Source organism: Mus caroli, unplaced genomic scaffold (assembly GCF_978045245.1).
Source record: "Mus caroli unplaced genomic scaffold, Mus_caroli_1 scaffold_5, whole genome shotgun sequence".
Classification (NCBI taxonomy): Eukaryota; Metazoa; Chordata; class Mammalia; order Rodentia; family Muridae; genus Mus; species Mus caroli.
The window spans coordinates 3,103,150-3,120,570 of NW_028227260.1; the positions used below are offsets into that span (position 1 = coordinate 3,103,150).

A 17,421-nucleotide genomic window follows, 5' to 3' on the forward strand; every position below is an offset into this window, starting at 1 on the left:
TATAAGATACAATTTGATAAACGCATGAAACTCAAGAAGAATGAAGACCAAAGTGTGGACATTGTGCACCTTCTTAGAATGGGGAACAAAACACCCAGGGAAGGAGTTACAGAGACAAAGTTCGTAGCTGTGATGAAAGGATGGACCATTTAGAGACTGCTGTATCCAGGGATCCGTCCCATAATCAGCTTCTAAACGCTGGCACCATTGCATACACTAGTAAGATCTTGCTGAAAGGACCCAAATATAGCTGTCTCTTGTGAGAAGATGCTGGGGCCTAGCAAACACAGGAGTGGATGTTCACAGTCAGCTATTGGATGTATCACAGGGCTCCCAATGGAGAAGCTAGAGAAAGTACCCAAGGAGCTAAAGGGATCTGCAACCCTATTGTTGGAACAACATGATGTACTAACCAGAACCCTGGAGCTCTTGTCTCTAGCTGCATATGTATCGAAAGATGGCCTAGTCGGCCATCACTGGAAAGAGAGGCCCATTGGACTTGCAAACTTTATATGCCCCAATATAGGGGAATGCCAGGGCCAAAAGAATGGGAATGGGTGGGTAGGGAAGTGGGGGGCGCTATGGGGGACTTTTGGGATAGTATTGGAAATGTAATTGAGGAAAATATGTAATAAAAATATTTAAAAAAAAAAAAAGAAAAATGAATTATAAAAAATAAAAAAAGAAAAAAAAAAAAAGAAAATGAAACACACACACATATATATGAAAGGTAGATTTATTAAGGATCTAACTGTTAAGGCTACCTTTCCATGGAGGGCAGAGCAGACAAGGGTAAAATGGCAGAAAGCAAGCAAGTGGTGATCTGGCCTGTCACTGGTTGCCTGGATTGGATAGATACTAGGTCCCTTTGCTAGAGATAATTGACCTGCTGGGGAAGATTACGGGAGGTTCCTGAAAGATTAATGGTGGTTCCTTGTATAAGGGCCCCAAAATCACTGAAGACCCGAGGCTCAGTTGGTAGGAAAAGACAAAAGAGTGTTTATTTTGCAGAAACCACCAGCATGCAAGGGTCAACAATAAAAAAAAAAAAAAAAAAAAAAAAAGTTAAAATATGCCCAGAGCAACCTCAGCAATATAGGAAGCTGTTTCTAGGAATGTATGATGGTTATGTAACATCTGGAGATGTGAAGTAAAGAATACTTTCTGTACTGTCTTTGCTGGTCTTTCATTCACTGAAAATTATTTCAAAATGAAGAGCTTAAAAGATGTTAAAATTTTGATAGTTGCTTAGGTAGTACATTACCTCATGCAAATCCATTCCAAACTGTATGGCTCAACCTTCCACTTGTACCAGACAACGTGTCTGGCTAACTGATGCCTAAGAACCTTTGCTCATTTTGCTCCTCTGTATCTCCCTTGCTCACTAGCTACCCATATTCATCATTTTAGTACTGTCCACAATTTCTCCTTGCTTCCCAAGGCAAAATGAGTCATTCCCTGTACCCAATTCTTAGATTCCCTTCTGCAAATCCCTGAATTTGAAAAGGTACTGAAGACAATCTGTGCAGAGTGGTGATTCCAAGCAAGAGGTCTAAAACTAGGCTATCATAGTTGACATCTCAGACCCAACTCTTATCAGCTGTGTAATCTTGAGCAAATTATTTAAATCTCAAATTTCCCTCCTTCAGAAAATAGAACTAATGAGAACTTAAGACACTGTTATGAAAACTAAGCAAATTCTTGCAAATAAAGCAATTCTAAGAAAGCCTTGGCTGCTATAAGTGATCAACAATTATTAGATATTAGTATAGTAGTCAGATGTCTTTAGACTGAGGATGGCAGAACCAAACACCATGCATAATTACTTTTCTGGACAAAAATTCCCACATCTGAATTCAAATCTTAGCTTTTCCCTTTCTTGATATTAGCACACTTGGATAGTTATGGAGATTTAATGATCCCTAGCCTTTTAGAAACATATTGTAGAGTGACTGGTGCAAGGCAAGTAGTCAATAAATATTAGTCATTATCATGACTACTTGGCAAACCTTAGAGTTGGGACTTTTATGTTGCATTCTTTAATGAATGAGTGAGTGAATTAATCAGTCAGAATGATGGGTTATCAATACCAACTAATGATAGTACAAACATAACTTATTCTTTTGTCACCCCTGCCATGTAGTTTTGGCATGCCAATTTGAAGGAAACATGATTGGTTTTGTTGCTTTGTTTGGTTCATCTCCAGCCTTCTGGAAGCATCTTTTGGAAGGAGATGGAAAAGTTCTAAGGATAAGCAGCTTTGCACAATGATACTTTTATGGTAAATGAGCTCTGCCTGAGGTATAGGTACAACTGAAGGATATGCTTAAATTCTGAAAAAGACAAGATAAATAAATAAAAACTCTCATTCAGTGAGCAACTTCTCCAGAATGGGGGTATATAGTCTTCTTTTTAAATATTAGTTTTATTTTTTATTTATGGATGTATGAAAATATCTCTCTCTCTCTCTCTCTTTCTCTCTGTGTGTGTGTGTGTGTGTGTGTGTCTGTGTGTGTGTGTGTGTGTGTGTCTGTGTGTGTGTGTGTCTGTGTCTGTGTCTGTGTGTGTGTGTGTGTGTGTGTGTGTGTGTGTGTGTGTGTGTGTGTGTAATGCTTTTGGAAGCCAGAAGAGAGCGACAGATCACATATACCTGTAGTTCTGGGCAGTTGTGAGTCACTCGGTATGGTGCTGGGAAGTGAAATTATGTCCTCTAACAGAATAGTCCCAAGATGCTGAGTCCTAATTATTTCTTTGTTCTAATTCTATCGCTAAAGAATGTCTCATTTTTCAATTTATTCACATCTGAAAAAAAATCAGATAGTATTCATTTTAATAAAACTACAAATCCAGAACTTGAGCTTTAAATTTTAAATATAGAGGAAAAACTGCACTGCATTGTAGTTCCTTAATGACTACATCTTTTCCAACAATTTACAAAACCAAAATTGTATCTTGCAGTAGTTATTTACATTTACCATAGCACTGTGGCTTTTTCACTCCAGAAATATGATAAAATCTACTTGCGTCTCCTTACAAAAACAATTCAGAATAGATTATATTAAGTAATTAAAACAGACACTTGTGCACAACTTCTCATACTTCATGTTTCCCAACTACATTATCCAGCTGATTTAATGGCTGTCTATAAAGTCAGTGCTGTTCTATTCCCCTTGCACTGTTAATAGGTTGAGGGAATTGAAACTTAGAAATTATACATAGTGATACTGGAGTTTGATCCCAAGCCAGAAATCTCTAAAGGCTCTAGTTATTTTGTCTATTTGCTATGCTTTTGGTTAGTGAGGATTTTGAGGAGCTGCTTCTCTAAATGTTCTTTGTGAACCTATGTTAACATGTTTCACGGGTCTGCTATAACTGTGCAGGGCAGCTTTGTACAAGCTCAGGCAGATCTTGTGCTGCTGGTGATCCATCTGTAATGCACTTTCTCTCACGTGCCCCCAAAATTCAGGCTAGTCAATCTTAATCCACAGCAGGTAGAAACCACTGCAGATATTCTCCAGTGTCATGTTCTTTAGCTTACAGCAAATAACAACAACAACAACAACAACAACAAAACCTTATTTCTCATTTCCCCTATCATAAGGTAGAATCTATTTCTCTTGCCTTTTTGTTGCCTAATCCTGTCACTCTTTGACCAAATATCTGGGATTAGTCATACAGTAGGAAAACCCAAGGTATATGGAGAAACATTCAGATACCAGACAGTAAACCAAGCCACAGTAAACTTTCCATACCTCCCAGATCCAAGAAGAAAGTAGACAAGTAGATGAGCCTAGCTCACACCACTGAAAACAGAACCCCCCAGCTAAGCCATAATCAAATTCCTGACATAAATACATCCACACTACTCAGGTCTAGGCTGATTTGTAACGCAATAGTCCATGGCAGTGGTTCTCAACCTTGCTAATGCTGCAACCCGTTCGTGCAGTTCCTTAAATTGTGGTGGCTCCCAACCACATAATTGTTTCTGTTGCTACTTCACAAGTCGAATTTTGTTACTGTTATGCATCATAATGTCAGGATATCTGATATATGACCCCTGTGAAAGGTTCATTCAATTCCTAAAGGGGTCACAAGCCACAGGTTGAGAACTGCTAGTCTATGAAAATAGCTAACTGAAACACAGGTGGATCATCCTGAGAGGGAGTCTGTACTTCCCAGTGGTTCTGGCAGAACTTTAGCCATCCCCCTGGCCACAGCTACACCTGTTGTGACATAGCTTCATGATGGCATTTCCTTCCTTTCTGTTTCAGTCTGTCTTCTTCCTTCCTGCTTCCTGATGTCACCTTCCAACTCCACTGTATCCACCCACATCCTGTCTTTGAGGAAATTCAAATGAAGACACAGAACTTTGGCCTCTTCTATATTTTTGCACAATTTTTAAAAAATATCCATCTTCATGGAATAGGTTATCCCAATTGCTTCCAATATAACCAAACTTTCATTTTTATTTCTAAACTATGATGTAACTGTGAAGGTTAAAACTGTACATATATTAAACAAAACATAATTTTAAAAAGTTGTACATATATCTTAAAGCAGCACATATATCTTAAAATGACACTGGGAATTGTCATAACAGTAGCAAAACAACAAATTCTGCAGAGTTTTTTTTGAGTACAGTGAAAATATTAAACTTTTGTGCTATAAAAATATCTCATGGGCACATTCAACTAATTAACTGAAATGAATCTTTGTGTACTGGGTTAATTTTCTCTTTAATTATCCAACTTTCTTGTTCAATGAATTTGTCTATAAATTCACTTTATAGAATGGTTTTAGTCGAGTCAGTGAACATTCAAATGAGCTATAATCTATGATAGCTTTACATAACTTAGAAAGCTAATGAGGAGAAAGAGATACAGAGCAGAACTTTAAATATATTTCTATAAAAGGGCACTTTTACATGAGAAAAAACTAAAACCGTCATGACTTATTAACTCCCCTGCATTCAGCTGCCGCCAGAGAGAACCAAATTCACGTTAATATTTAAAAGTTAAACACATGAAACTCAAGAAGAATGAAGACCAAAGTGTGGACACTGTGCCCCTTCTTAGAATTGGGAACAAAACACCCATGGAAAGAGTTACAGAGATAAAGTTTGGAGCTGTGACGAAAGGATGGACCATCTAAAGACTGCCATATCCAGGGATCCATCCCATAATCAGCTTCCAAACGCTGACATCATTGCATACACTAGCAAGATTTTGCTGAAAGGACCCTGATATAGCTGTCTCTTTCGAGACAATGCCGGGGCCTAGCAAACACAGAAGTGGATGCTCACAGTCAGCTATTGAATGGATCACAAGGCCCCCAATGGAGGAGCTAGAGAAAGTACCCAAGGAGCTAATGGGAACTGCAACCCTATAGGTGGAACAACATTATGAACTAACCAGTACCCCAGAGCTCTTGACTCTAGCTGCATATGTATCAAAAGATGGCCTAGTAGGTCATCACTGGAAAGAGAGGCCCATTGGACTTGCAAACTTTATATGCCCCAATACAGGGGAATGCCAGGGCCAAAATGTGGGAGTGGGTGGATAGGGAAGTGGGGGGTGGAGTGTATTGGGGACTTTTTGGATAGCATTGGAAATGTAAATGAGGAAAATACCTAATAAAAAATTAATTCAAAAAAAAAAGAGAAACAAACGATTCGCCTTTTTAAAACTCATAACTCTGAATGCGTAATTTCAACTTGGAAAACTCTGATCATGAAGCCCAACACTTGATCATTTCTCTAACACTTTTCACCACATGAGAAAATGTAATCTAGGTCTAGGGATGTTTCTCAGTTGGTAGAATTTAGGTTCCATCCCCAGCCCTATACAAGTCAGTTATGGTAGCTGGTAGCTCATGCCTGTAATTCCAGGACTTGAGAAGTAGACATCAGAGAATCAGAAATTTAAGGTCAGATGCTCAATGTCATCCTTGGCCATGTAGCAAGTTCAAGGGCAGTCTATGATATGGGAAGTTATATGTAGAGAATGGGAGGAACAATGTTTTTCCAATTTAATTATAAGGTAAAAGTTTAGGACTGGGATATACAGTCTTCTTTCCTAGTATGCATGAAGCCCTGGGTACAGTTGCAAGCACTGCAAATAATAAATCAATAAACCAATCAAAGAACAATTATTCCAGGAGAATAGTAAGTATATTTGCTGAGTGTAAGCCTCAGAACTTCTAGAACCAATGTTCACCTTCAAGTCCAAGGACCATCTCTATGCCACCTTTTGTGCCTATTCTTTCAGTATTTTGACAAATAAACACATGTTTATTGAGCAAGTATATTAGTGTTAAGACCAGACTCTGCACACCTCTTTATAGGTTTTCTAAGACTAAGAGCAGTCTTCTCATAGACTGTGAATGCTGTATTTTTTCACTGAGCTTTGATACAATTAATTGAAAGAAGTCTGACTCATGGTGTTGACTCCAAGATCTTCAAGATACTCAGTTTTGATCTTATATTTCTATAAATACTTTGCAAAATATCTTTGGATCAGTATTTTTCAGTTTCAAGTTTTCTTCAATTCTAGTTTTAATAAATTCACAAAAGGAAACTATGAAAAAGCCTTTGTGTTGATGCTCACCCATCTGTATTCCTAATAATAACACTAGATTAGTGATTAGTTGTATAATAGGAGAGAGAGAATTTGTTCATAGCATGATGAATGTCACAGGAAAACTGTTCTGGTAGCTTGAAAGAGAAATAACGCCCATAGGCTTGGGCCTTTGAAAACTTGGTCTCCCACTGGATGGTGCTGTTTTGGGAGGTTATGGCAAAGTGCAGTCTTGCTTGAAGATGTACATATTTGGAAGCAGGGTTTGAGAGCTTAAAGCCTTACCCCACTTCCAGTCCATTCCCTCTGGTTTGTTTATGGATGAAGATGTGATCAATTCTGCACTGCCTACCTGCTTGTCATGCCTCCTGCCATGATTAACTTTTATCCTTCTTGTGAGCCTATATAAACTCTCCCTTCCTTCTTTAAATTACTCTTGGTTCGAGTGTTCTATCATAGCCACAAATAACTAATATAACTATCCTTTTAACACAATACCAGGAGGTGGATCTGGCTACGTTACCATCTAAAATGCCAGCGCAAACACAAAGTCCTTCATCTTGGCTCGAGATTAGAAGGCATAAAGTTAAAGTACCATAGACAGAATTTCAGTACCACATAGATATCTGGACAGGAGAGAAGACCTTTACCAAATTTCCCTTCAAGTAGAGAATACGAAACTCTGTCTAGAAATGCTAGTAGGAATCACAGTCAGATATTTTATGAACAACTGTCTTGGCATATATCGTCTAATTTCTTCCAAGACTTATTTTTTTAGACAAAAGCACCTGGTAATCAAACATTGAGGACCTGTCAGCATACACACACCTGACTCATAGTCTCAAAATCAAGGCTTTCTGCTAGAGTATATTAAGAACTTTACTCTCAGGACCTTCTAACACTTTATATGAGCACCCAATTGGCCTAGATACAACCATCTTTTATCATTGTTATTATTATAAATTATTATTTATTGTTATACAATACATCCTGAATGCAGTTTCCCCTCCCTCTACTTCTCTCAGCACCCTCTCACTTCCACTCCTCCCCAGATCCATCCCTTTTCCTTTGTTCCCCTTCGGAAAAGATCAGACCTCCCAGGGATATCAACTGGACAGGACATAAGCTACAATAAGACTAGCCCTCATATCAGGGCTGTATGAGGCAACCCAGTAGGAGGACTTTAAGCAACAGTGTCTCAGCTGAGTGAATCTGCCTGCCTTTTATTCTAGAGATGTTGGTAAGATGAGCTACAAAACAGAGAGCTGCATCTCATGTGATCATAATAACATGAGGAAATGAAAACACAGTAGCCCTGAAGACAAAAACACACTGCCATTTCTAACTAGAGCTTCTCTGACGATTCTCCACTTTCAAACCTTTGAAGTATAGTACATGCAAACAAATGTCCAATGAGATAAGGTTTCTGTGTGTTGGAATGAAGGCTGCCCCTTGGCCTATTGGCATGTGTTGGGTTACACCAAATCCACAGTGCAAGTGTGTCACATTCCTGTGTTCCAACCCACTAAGCCAAAATGCCTGGGGTGACAGCTTGTTGTTGCTCCAGTGCTGACCATGAAAACTGTACCTTACTTACCAACTCATAAAATAAATTTCCAATCAACTTCTGCCATTTCCCTATGCGGCTGTACCTACTCATTCATTTGTTGATTACCACTTCTTCTACAGTCATGATAGCAAGACCAAATTCTCAGTGCATGAAGTGGACATGAAATTTTTTTAACTAAACTCCTTAGAGTTTGTTCTACAGTTTGTTCTTTATTTTGGGGAGGGTGAATGTGTTGTTATTGTTATTGCTTTGCTTCCTAACTGGGTGGGCACGTATGTCTTCAATCTTATTCTATTTTGACTTGTTTTCCTTTTTGTGTCCTGATCACTGGATTAGAATACAAGCCTTTTGGATCTATCCACTTCATCCCTTCTCCAACTAAATCTGGTTTCCTCTTAATCTGAGCCTCAGAACTATCATCTGGAACATTCATGCCGATACCATCACCGTCCCCAAGAGTTACTGGTGCTCACCCTCCAACACTACAAATACTAATTTCCCTTTTACTTACCATTATTATCATTCACCATCAACTTCCATTCAACTGCAGGAAACAAGGCACCAATGTAAAGTTTTAACTGGAGAAGAATTGGACTGTGTTCAAAACCCAAAATACCAGGCAACCAAGACCAAGATTCCCCTGGCTCAAAAGATTGGCTAAAGCAGATGTCTTACTGTAATAAAGCTTAAGTTGTCATAGCTATTGTCACCTAAGGCTCCTCTTTTCCCTTCTCCTCTCTATCTTGTTCTCAGAATACTTGCTAGTAAAACTGAACGATGAACTTATCAGAGTTGCAACGTGAGAATTGATCCAATTCGTACTTCAGCTCTTATTTCCATCAGTGATCCAGAGCTATGGAAAAAAAAAACCACATTACTGTGTTGTTCCATAAGGCAACATAACTCAGTTCACTCCACCTCTCCAAAGACTTCCTGGGCTCAGTGTTCTGCTCTTGGGTCCATCAACATGATTACTTAAGAAGTAGCTGCTTCTCAAATTCCTTTTAGTTCTAATACTTCCTGAAGGTCTTTGACTGTTTAATGGCTCTGATGAGATATGGCCAGGATATTTTTCACAGTTGTATGTAGTTGTGATGCTTTAAAAAAAATAGCTGCCATTTCTGAAAAGCAATCATTTTAATAGCTTCTTTGTGCTTGGTTCCAAAGTTAATAAGAACTGTGTAGAATTTCCATGGTAACCAGTCTCAGAAAATCCCAGAGGTAGCTGCTGACTCCTGTACTGAATCTTTCAAAGCTGTTACTACTTCCCTTATGGCATCTTCAAAGAAAGCATGCAAAACACTCTTCTCCTACATTTGTGCTTATTCCTATTGCAAACATGACATAGCAGCAAAACTTAGTGTGTTTTCTGGAAATAATGAGCACCTTCCTTTTTCTTCGACTGTAGTTCAATTCACAGATCATACCATTAGACTTTATGAAGTGTACATTGGATGATTTTTATTTCATCAACAAGGTTGTATAGCCATCACCTATATCTAGTTTGAGATCACATTCTTTATCCTAAAAGAAGATACCCATTAACAATATATCCTCATTGCCTGCCTCCTCTCGCCCCGGCCCCCAACAACTTATAACCACTACTAATCTACTTTCTATCTGTATTTGCCTATTTTGGATATTCATCTATATACAATCATATAGATGGATATCCAAAACCAGTGGGCTTTTGCAGTGGACTCCTTCTATTTCTCATGATGTTTTCAAGACTCACTCCTATGTAGCATGCATCAGTACTTCATGTACTTTGTTACTGAATAATCTCCCTCTGTGTGGCTAGGTCATGTTTTGTTTTCCATTCGTCAACCAGCTGATAAATGGTTGGGATGGTTCCACCATTCTACTCATATGAATAATACTGCTCTGACACTCAAGGTTTGGATGGGACATGTTTTCATTTCTCTTGGGTACACAACCAGGAGCAGAATTGCTGAGTCATAGGGTAATGTTCTCTGACATGTTAAACAACTGTCAAATGACTTTTAAAACTACTGCGTCATTCTACATTTCTACTAGTGGCACAGAAGCATGCTAATTTTTTCACATCTTGTCAACACTTCCTGTTATTGCTTATTTCAATTCTAGCTGTCCTAGTGGTATAGTCTTAGAATAGTCTTGATTTGCATCACCCTAATGGCTAATGAAAACATCATTCTTTACCAGATAACATAATAACTAATTTCAATTTTTACATACTACATTACAGGTGTTTCTTCCATATTATGACCTGGTTGTAATCGTAACCCCACTCTGTTTAAGTAATGGTTTAGCACAGACGCAGTAAACTTTAGAACAGGATGTAATGTTCCCAAAAGCATGCCTCCAGGATCTAGGAGATTCACTGTCAACACAGACTTTCTCAGTTCTTGAGCATATTTTGCTATGGACCATAAGAATCAGGAGTTCACCATGGAAAAATAAGTTCTTAGTTTTACAAATTCTGATTATATTAGGAAATACACCAGAGTCTATGTTTATTCACATGAACAAAGTAACTATTAACTAGTTGAGTCCTACAGCATAGATATATACTTTTCAGATAGACCTGGAACTAAGTTACCAAAAATCAAAGGGGATTAAGATAGACATAACATCTTCAAGGAACTATCAATTTGTCTTAATTAGGGTTTCCAATGCTAAAAAGAAACACTATGACCAAGGAAGCTCTAATAAGGGACAGAATTTAATTATGGCTGGTTTACAGGCTCAGAAGTTCAGTCCATTATCATCATGACCAGAAGCATGGCAGCATACAGGTAGGCATGGTGCTGGAGAAGAAGCCAAAAGTTCTACATCTTTTGCCAAAGGCAAATAGGAAAAGACTGCTGTCTTTCAGGCAGCTAGGAGGAACATATCAAAGCCCACCCCTACAGCGACATACTTCCTCCAATAAGTACACACCTACTCTAACATGGCCATACCTCCTGATAGCACCACTCCCTGGGCCAAGCATATTCAAATCACGACACTTAAATGATGAAATCAACATCACAGAGCTCAAAGTCCAGTCAGACCTATCCATCATTCTACTACAGACAGATTTCTCTAAGTCTCCCAAACATACTATATCCCCTCTTTTAATGTTCCTGTGTGCTAATTCTTGTGTATACAGATGCACAGCCAGCCATGTGGAAGTCAGAGAAGGACCTCCGTGTCAGCATCAGGAATGGCATTCACCTTTAACACAGGGATTCTCACTGGCCTACAGCTCACCAAGTAGACTGGAGCCAGGGAACCCAGTCATGGTCCGTCTCCACCTTCCCAGTGTTTGGATTAGAGGTACACACCACTCCATTTAGCATTTCCATTTGTGTTCTGTGGATTCAAACTCAGGTCCAGGTGCTTAAGAGGCAAGAGCGAGACTGTGTGTTCCACATATAGGGTTCACTACAAAGCTGACACCGAATAAATATTTAATGAGGCCCTAACTAAGTTGCCAGATTGGTTTTGCTAGAACATAGTTGCTGAAGGAGAGGAAGAGAACTAAGATTAAATTGTAAAAAAAAGGCACTGAAATGACTAGCTGAGCAATTATTATTACCAGGAGTAATGACACACTTTTTTGTTTTTGTTTTTGTTTTTGTTTTGGTGTTTTGTTTTGTTTTGTTTTTAATTCCAGCACTATGGAGGCAGAGGCAATAGAGCTCTGTGAGTTCCAAGCCAGCCAGGCTACACAGTGAGAGACTGTCTCGAAAGCTCCATTTCATACACACTGAGCTGTCATATGTGCCTCATAAGAGGCAAACATGATTATAATGGCATTATTGGAATATGAAACCAATATAAGAACAGATTCAACTGACGGCAAGATGAGCAAGCAGGAGAACACAATGGTAATGGAGGGAGAGGAGGAAGACAGAAAAGAGGCAGTGACAATAAGAAGAAAAAGCCTGAGAAAGATGTAAGGATTCTCTTTAGATATCCTCACACACATCCCTCAGATCCTTTCTACAATGGGAGAAGTAAACATCTCAAGAGGAGAGGGGAGGGGGGAAGGGGCAAAGCAGAGAGAAAAGGAGGAGAAAGGAGGGGAGAAGAGGGGAGAAGAGGGGAGAGTGCAAAGAGTAAAGGAGGGAGGAGAGAGGAAGAGAAAATTGGGTAGGTACTAAAAACCTCCTGGCCACATAACTATAAGCAAGCAGGAAAGTGTTAATGGCAACCAAAATAACTGACAGAGCTAACACTGTGTTCAGAGGAAAGAGAATTTATCATTGTGCTCCAGGTTTTTAGAACCTGAGCTGTTCAGTGGCCATCCTGAGAAGATTTCTCTTGGGAAATCAGAAAATATATGTCTACATGCTTGCAGTGATGAGCACCCTTGGGTGATCTAAAACTCTGGAACATAGGCAAGTTTTAGGAATATAAAGACGAGTGGGAGTTCTGTTTTCAGGCATTTCAACAGCTGCAAGAAAACAACTGGCTAAAATGGAGGGTAAGAAATACAGAAGTTTTTACAGTAATGGGCCTATATCAACTTTCATTTGTTTACAGGATGCTTAGCATGATAGACCCATGTGTACCTGTGTTCCTGTGATTCTATACATGCTTCTCTAGATATCAGAGTCATGTCTCTAAAATACTTATTTATTTGTGTTATACCCTCAGGCTTCAAAACTCCCAAGTTCTCCCATTCTTGGCAGCAGAGTTCTTCAGCTATCTTTGTGTGATGATTCGTATTCATATGACTTCCCTGAACACTGCAGGGTGTTTAGCCACTTCCCTGGCTTCCCAAATAGTTGTCCCTAGCAGAAACCACCCTGGAGTAGACATCATAATGTCCTGTCAAAGATGCCCATGCCTAAATTCCTGGAACCTCTTAGTACATCATAGAAAAGGGGAATTCGAGTTTCAAAAGCAATTAAAGTTTGCTGATCAGATGTCCTTAAAATAGTGAGATTACACTGGATTACCTAGATGATCCTAATGTAAGCATAAGTGTTTTGAAGAAAGTCAGATGGAGAAATGACTAGAGAAGAAGGATCAAAAAGATAATAACATGGCTAGCTTTGAAGATAAAGGGGAAAGTGCTGTTGGAAAAGGAAAGACTGCAGATCTTAGCAGGCTTTAGAAAGAACACAGATCCTCAGGCATCTTAAGTGTAGTAAGATTCACAGGAACTGATCTCCAGAAAGAGAATTTATATTACTTTAAGCCACTAAATTTGTGATCAGAAAACTGATAGAGCAGCACTACCTAGATATAACATCCCAAACATTTTCATGATTTTCCAAAAGTCTCTTAAAGACAAATCCACTGCCAGGATTAAAGAGTCCCTGGCTTTTAGTTTTGGACCCCAGGACAAGGAACTGAGATGTATATATTACATATCAAGGCAAACCTGGCCTACAGGTTCTTCCAGTATCCCTCAGTTCTTACCTGGCATTCCCTGCCCCCACCTCTGAACTTTCCAGACCAGGGGCTGTGCTGCCCTTCCCCCAGAGGCTCTTCCCTATATAATCAAGATATTTTGCTTCTCTCTCTCTCTCTCTCTCTCTCTCTCTCTCTCTCTCTCTCTCTCTCTCTCTCTCTCTCTCTCTCTCTCTCTCTCTCTCTCTTCCCCTCTCTCTTTCTCTCTCCCTCCCCTATGCTTTCCCCATGGTGACTTCCCTGGCCTCAGTCCTTGGGGCCAGCGAACTCACCAGTCTGAGAGCAGCTTCCCAATAAACCTGCCTTTAATGTAATGTCATCTGGCTTGAATTGGCTCATTTCACCGGTGATGAAGAAATAATCTATCACTTGGTTCTAAATAATGGGGTCCAAATTCCTCAGACTCACATTGTAGGGCTCTTAATAATAAACACTACCCTGTCTCCTGAACAAGATCACCCAAGAGAAAATCAGATATTACTACCCCACCTTACTGTGCATTTCACCAACAGGCTCCTGGGAGAGGACAGAGACCATGCTTTGACTCTCACGTCATTTCTATCTATGTTTATAGATATTCCTCCACAATGTGCCTGATTGCTGTTTTCAACACATTAGCATATCAAAAGTCTTGTGGTTGGTACATGTACTAGGTTGGAGGTATCCTAACCACCCCATCTCAAACATATTATTGTGTTTAACTCCCTGTCATTCTTCTTTCTGTAACTCTGGTGTTCCATCCCAATGCATTCTCACTGTTTTATTCTGCAGGAAAATCCACCCCCACCATGGCGCGAGGGGGGTGGGGGGGTTGGTGCTGATGAGATGGCTTACCATTTGAGTATGAGAACCTCAGTCTGAATCCCCAAAACATACATAAGATAAGTCTGGTCACAGTATGTGCATCAGTAGTCTCATGCTTTAAAATAGGAGGTAGAGAGAGGAGAATTCAAAGCTCTTAGGTCATCCAGACTGGCCTATGGACTACAAACAACAAAAAGACCCTGTTTCAAACAAGGTGGGAGGCAAAAACTGACACATAAGGTTGTTTTGTGAACTCCACACACATACCCTTCACATAGACACACAAATACATGCAAGAAATGACTTTATATCTCCTTGCATGTTATCTTTAAGTCATACTTAAAGGTCAAATTCAAGTGTACTCAGAACAGTGAAAACCTCCAAGACCCTGTTCAAAAGACAGTGAATCAATTCTGGTCCATCATAATGCTAATCTTTTTATGCCATGCCCTCATTAAGAACTGACCCCATATTGGGAGTTGTCTGCACTCATGGTATGTAGAGAAATAAACGTTTTCAACAGGAGTGAAGAAAAGAATAGAAGACACAGCTACAGAAATTATTGGGATTCCGAGTTACACAAGCTGGCAAATGCCCAGTAGCATATGGGCACAATTTCAAGTCCGGTTCACAAGAATCAAGGGGATTCCAAGTTTGAAGGAACAGGTGGTAGTCTCCTATCAGAGGCAGGAGCAAAGTTTACACCAAACAAACAAACAAACAAACAAAACACAGCCATTAGTAGTAAACATTGAGTGACCACACGTAATAGAATTGTGGGCGTTTATGAGAATCTTGAGAGTGGAAACTGTTGTGTGCCCAATTTGGTTTAAAATCACAAAATCTTTTGCAAATGGATGTGATCCATCACTTACTAAACCTGAAAATAAATTCTCAGATATTCATGTGGCCTTAGAGGAATAGATACATATATATGAAGAAACCATAAGAGGATGTGGAGTCTGCAAACAGGGCTCCAGGGAGATCTTTGTGGATTAAGAGGCAGAGGAAGGCCCCAGTGATACATTAGATTAGTTCACAACCCTTCTGTAGGTAGTTAATAGATACCCACCCAGCCTCCTGTGCAACACTCAACATCACAAATGCAATGGTTATCAGCTACGGTGCGTCTGCCCCTATAAGTATTTGGCATGATCAACAGTTTTTGTTGTCAGTTTGGAATAAAGAGGTGCTGGGATGGCTAGTTTTATGTCAAGTTGACACAAGCCAGAGTTATCTCAAAGGAGAGAACATCAATTTAGAAAATGCCTCCATAGCATTTTCTTAATTAGTGATTGATGAGGGAGAAACCAGCCCTTTGTAAGTCGTGCCATCCTTGGGCTGCTGGTACAGGGTTCTATAAAAGAAAATCACTTTAGCCACACACACCATGTGGAGCAAGGTAATAAGCATCAGCCTTCCATAGCTTCTGCGTCAGCTCCTGTCTCAAGGTTACTGCACTGTTTGCGTTCTTGTCCTGACTTCTCAGTGATAGACTACAATGCAGAAGTATATGCTAAAATAAACCCTCTTCTCCTCAACTTGCTTTTTGGTCATGGTGTTTCATCACAGCAATAGTGTCCCCAAACTAAGACAGGTGCTCCAGGGCACAGAGTGGGCAGAGGATAGGGATACTATACAACACTGCAGCATTCATAGCAGAGAACCTCTGAACCTCAGATAACAATAGTGCTAAGGCTGAGAAACCCTGAGGGAGAACAACCAGGAATAGTGCAAGAACCAAATATGTGTGAACCAAAGCTCACTTCTGAAGCCTCTGGGTAATCATGCAGGGTGCTCACTTGCTGGATTTTTGCCATTATTAGTAAAGTTTCTCTCTTAGGATAAAGGACACAGCTTGCTTACAAGCAAGAAAGACAGGCAGCGGCACCCAATGGGATGAATTTTCCTGGGGTTTGAAAGGGTTCCAGGACATTCAACCGTTGAAAGGTAATCCAGACAGTTAAATTCCAGATTTAGGGCTTACATTAGGCTTGACCCCTCCTGAGCCAAACCAGCATTGGACTTACATGCCAGGATTCTACCCAATCACCCCATACATGCCTCAAACATAAAGGGATCCCCACCCTTACCTACCCTCTTACATATTTAAACCTCTTATTAGAAAAGTTTGTTCTTTGCTATATGGTAATGTACTGTTTTAACCATTACAACGGGGTGAAAGTTATGGTAGATGAGTTCTGTGCAGACTGCCCACACACTCTGAAATGGACAGAAGCCATCTAGTATCACTGAAGTTCAAATTCTCTAATCTCCTTTCTGTTCCTTCTATAGATTAATCTGCTAATGTGTGCTTCTGCACCTGAAAAGGAATTTAGCCTCTCTTCTTCCCAAATGCCAAGCCAGTTGTTTTGGGTATAATGTGCCTCAACTTTTCTTTCCACCGACTATCTCCATGATCCAGTCAGCAATGTTTTTGTTCATTTTTTACAATCTATAGATCATGCAACGGCAACAGTTACTTTAAATCAGTCACTAACATTAACAATATGTAATATTATTATGATCAATAATGCTAATTTTGTAGGGTAATATACTAAAACTGAAATCTAGCAGTTATGCTAACAGAGCTGAGAGGCTATTTTCAAACTGTTTGGCTTGGTTGCGTTTCCTTTATTTAACCTAAATCTCCAGCAATTACATAGTATTTCATTTCATTTCTGTAATGCTAACTGTGCTTTAAGATATTTAATTACAATTGATGAGATCTCCCTTCCTTTATGGAAACAAATCCCAGGCAATCCTATAGAACCTGTGGAGTAAACTGGGAAGGAGTTGGCCATTTTTTAACCAACTACTATTTATTCTTTCAAAGTGTGCTGCTTTCCAAGTCCCCATCAACCACAGTGTCCCAATGGCTCTCTTCCCCATTCAGAAGCAGAGAGCAAACATTTAAAGGAAATCAGATAGCTCCCTCTGAGTTTCCTCTTTATTATTGATTCCTGCTCCATGCCTAGTCTAGTAACTACGAATTGTCCTTAGTGGAATTCGGGCGGATTTCCATGATATTGCAGACCCTTAAGCACCAAAAGTAGTCAGTACCATAGATTTCTGAAATTACAC

General features: G+C 39.6%; 1 protein-coding gene across 1 annotated transcript in view; it reads right to left on the bottom strand.

Moving 5' to 3' along the window:
- Arhgap6 (Rho GTPase activating protein 6) overlaps positions 1–17,421 on the bottom strand; it is a 511,317-nt gene that overhangs the window by 492,009 nt on the left and 1,887 nt on the right. The gene's annotated exons all lie outside the window — the stretch shown is intronic.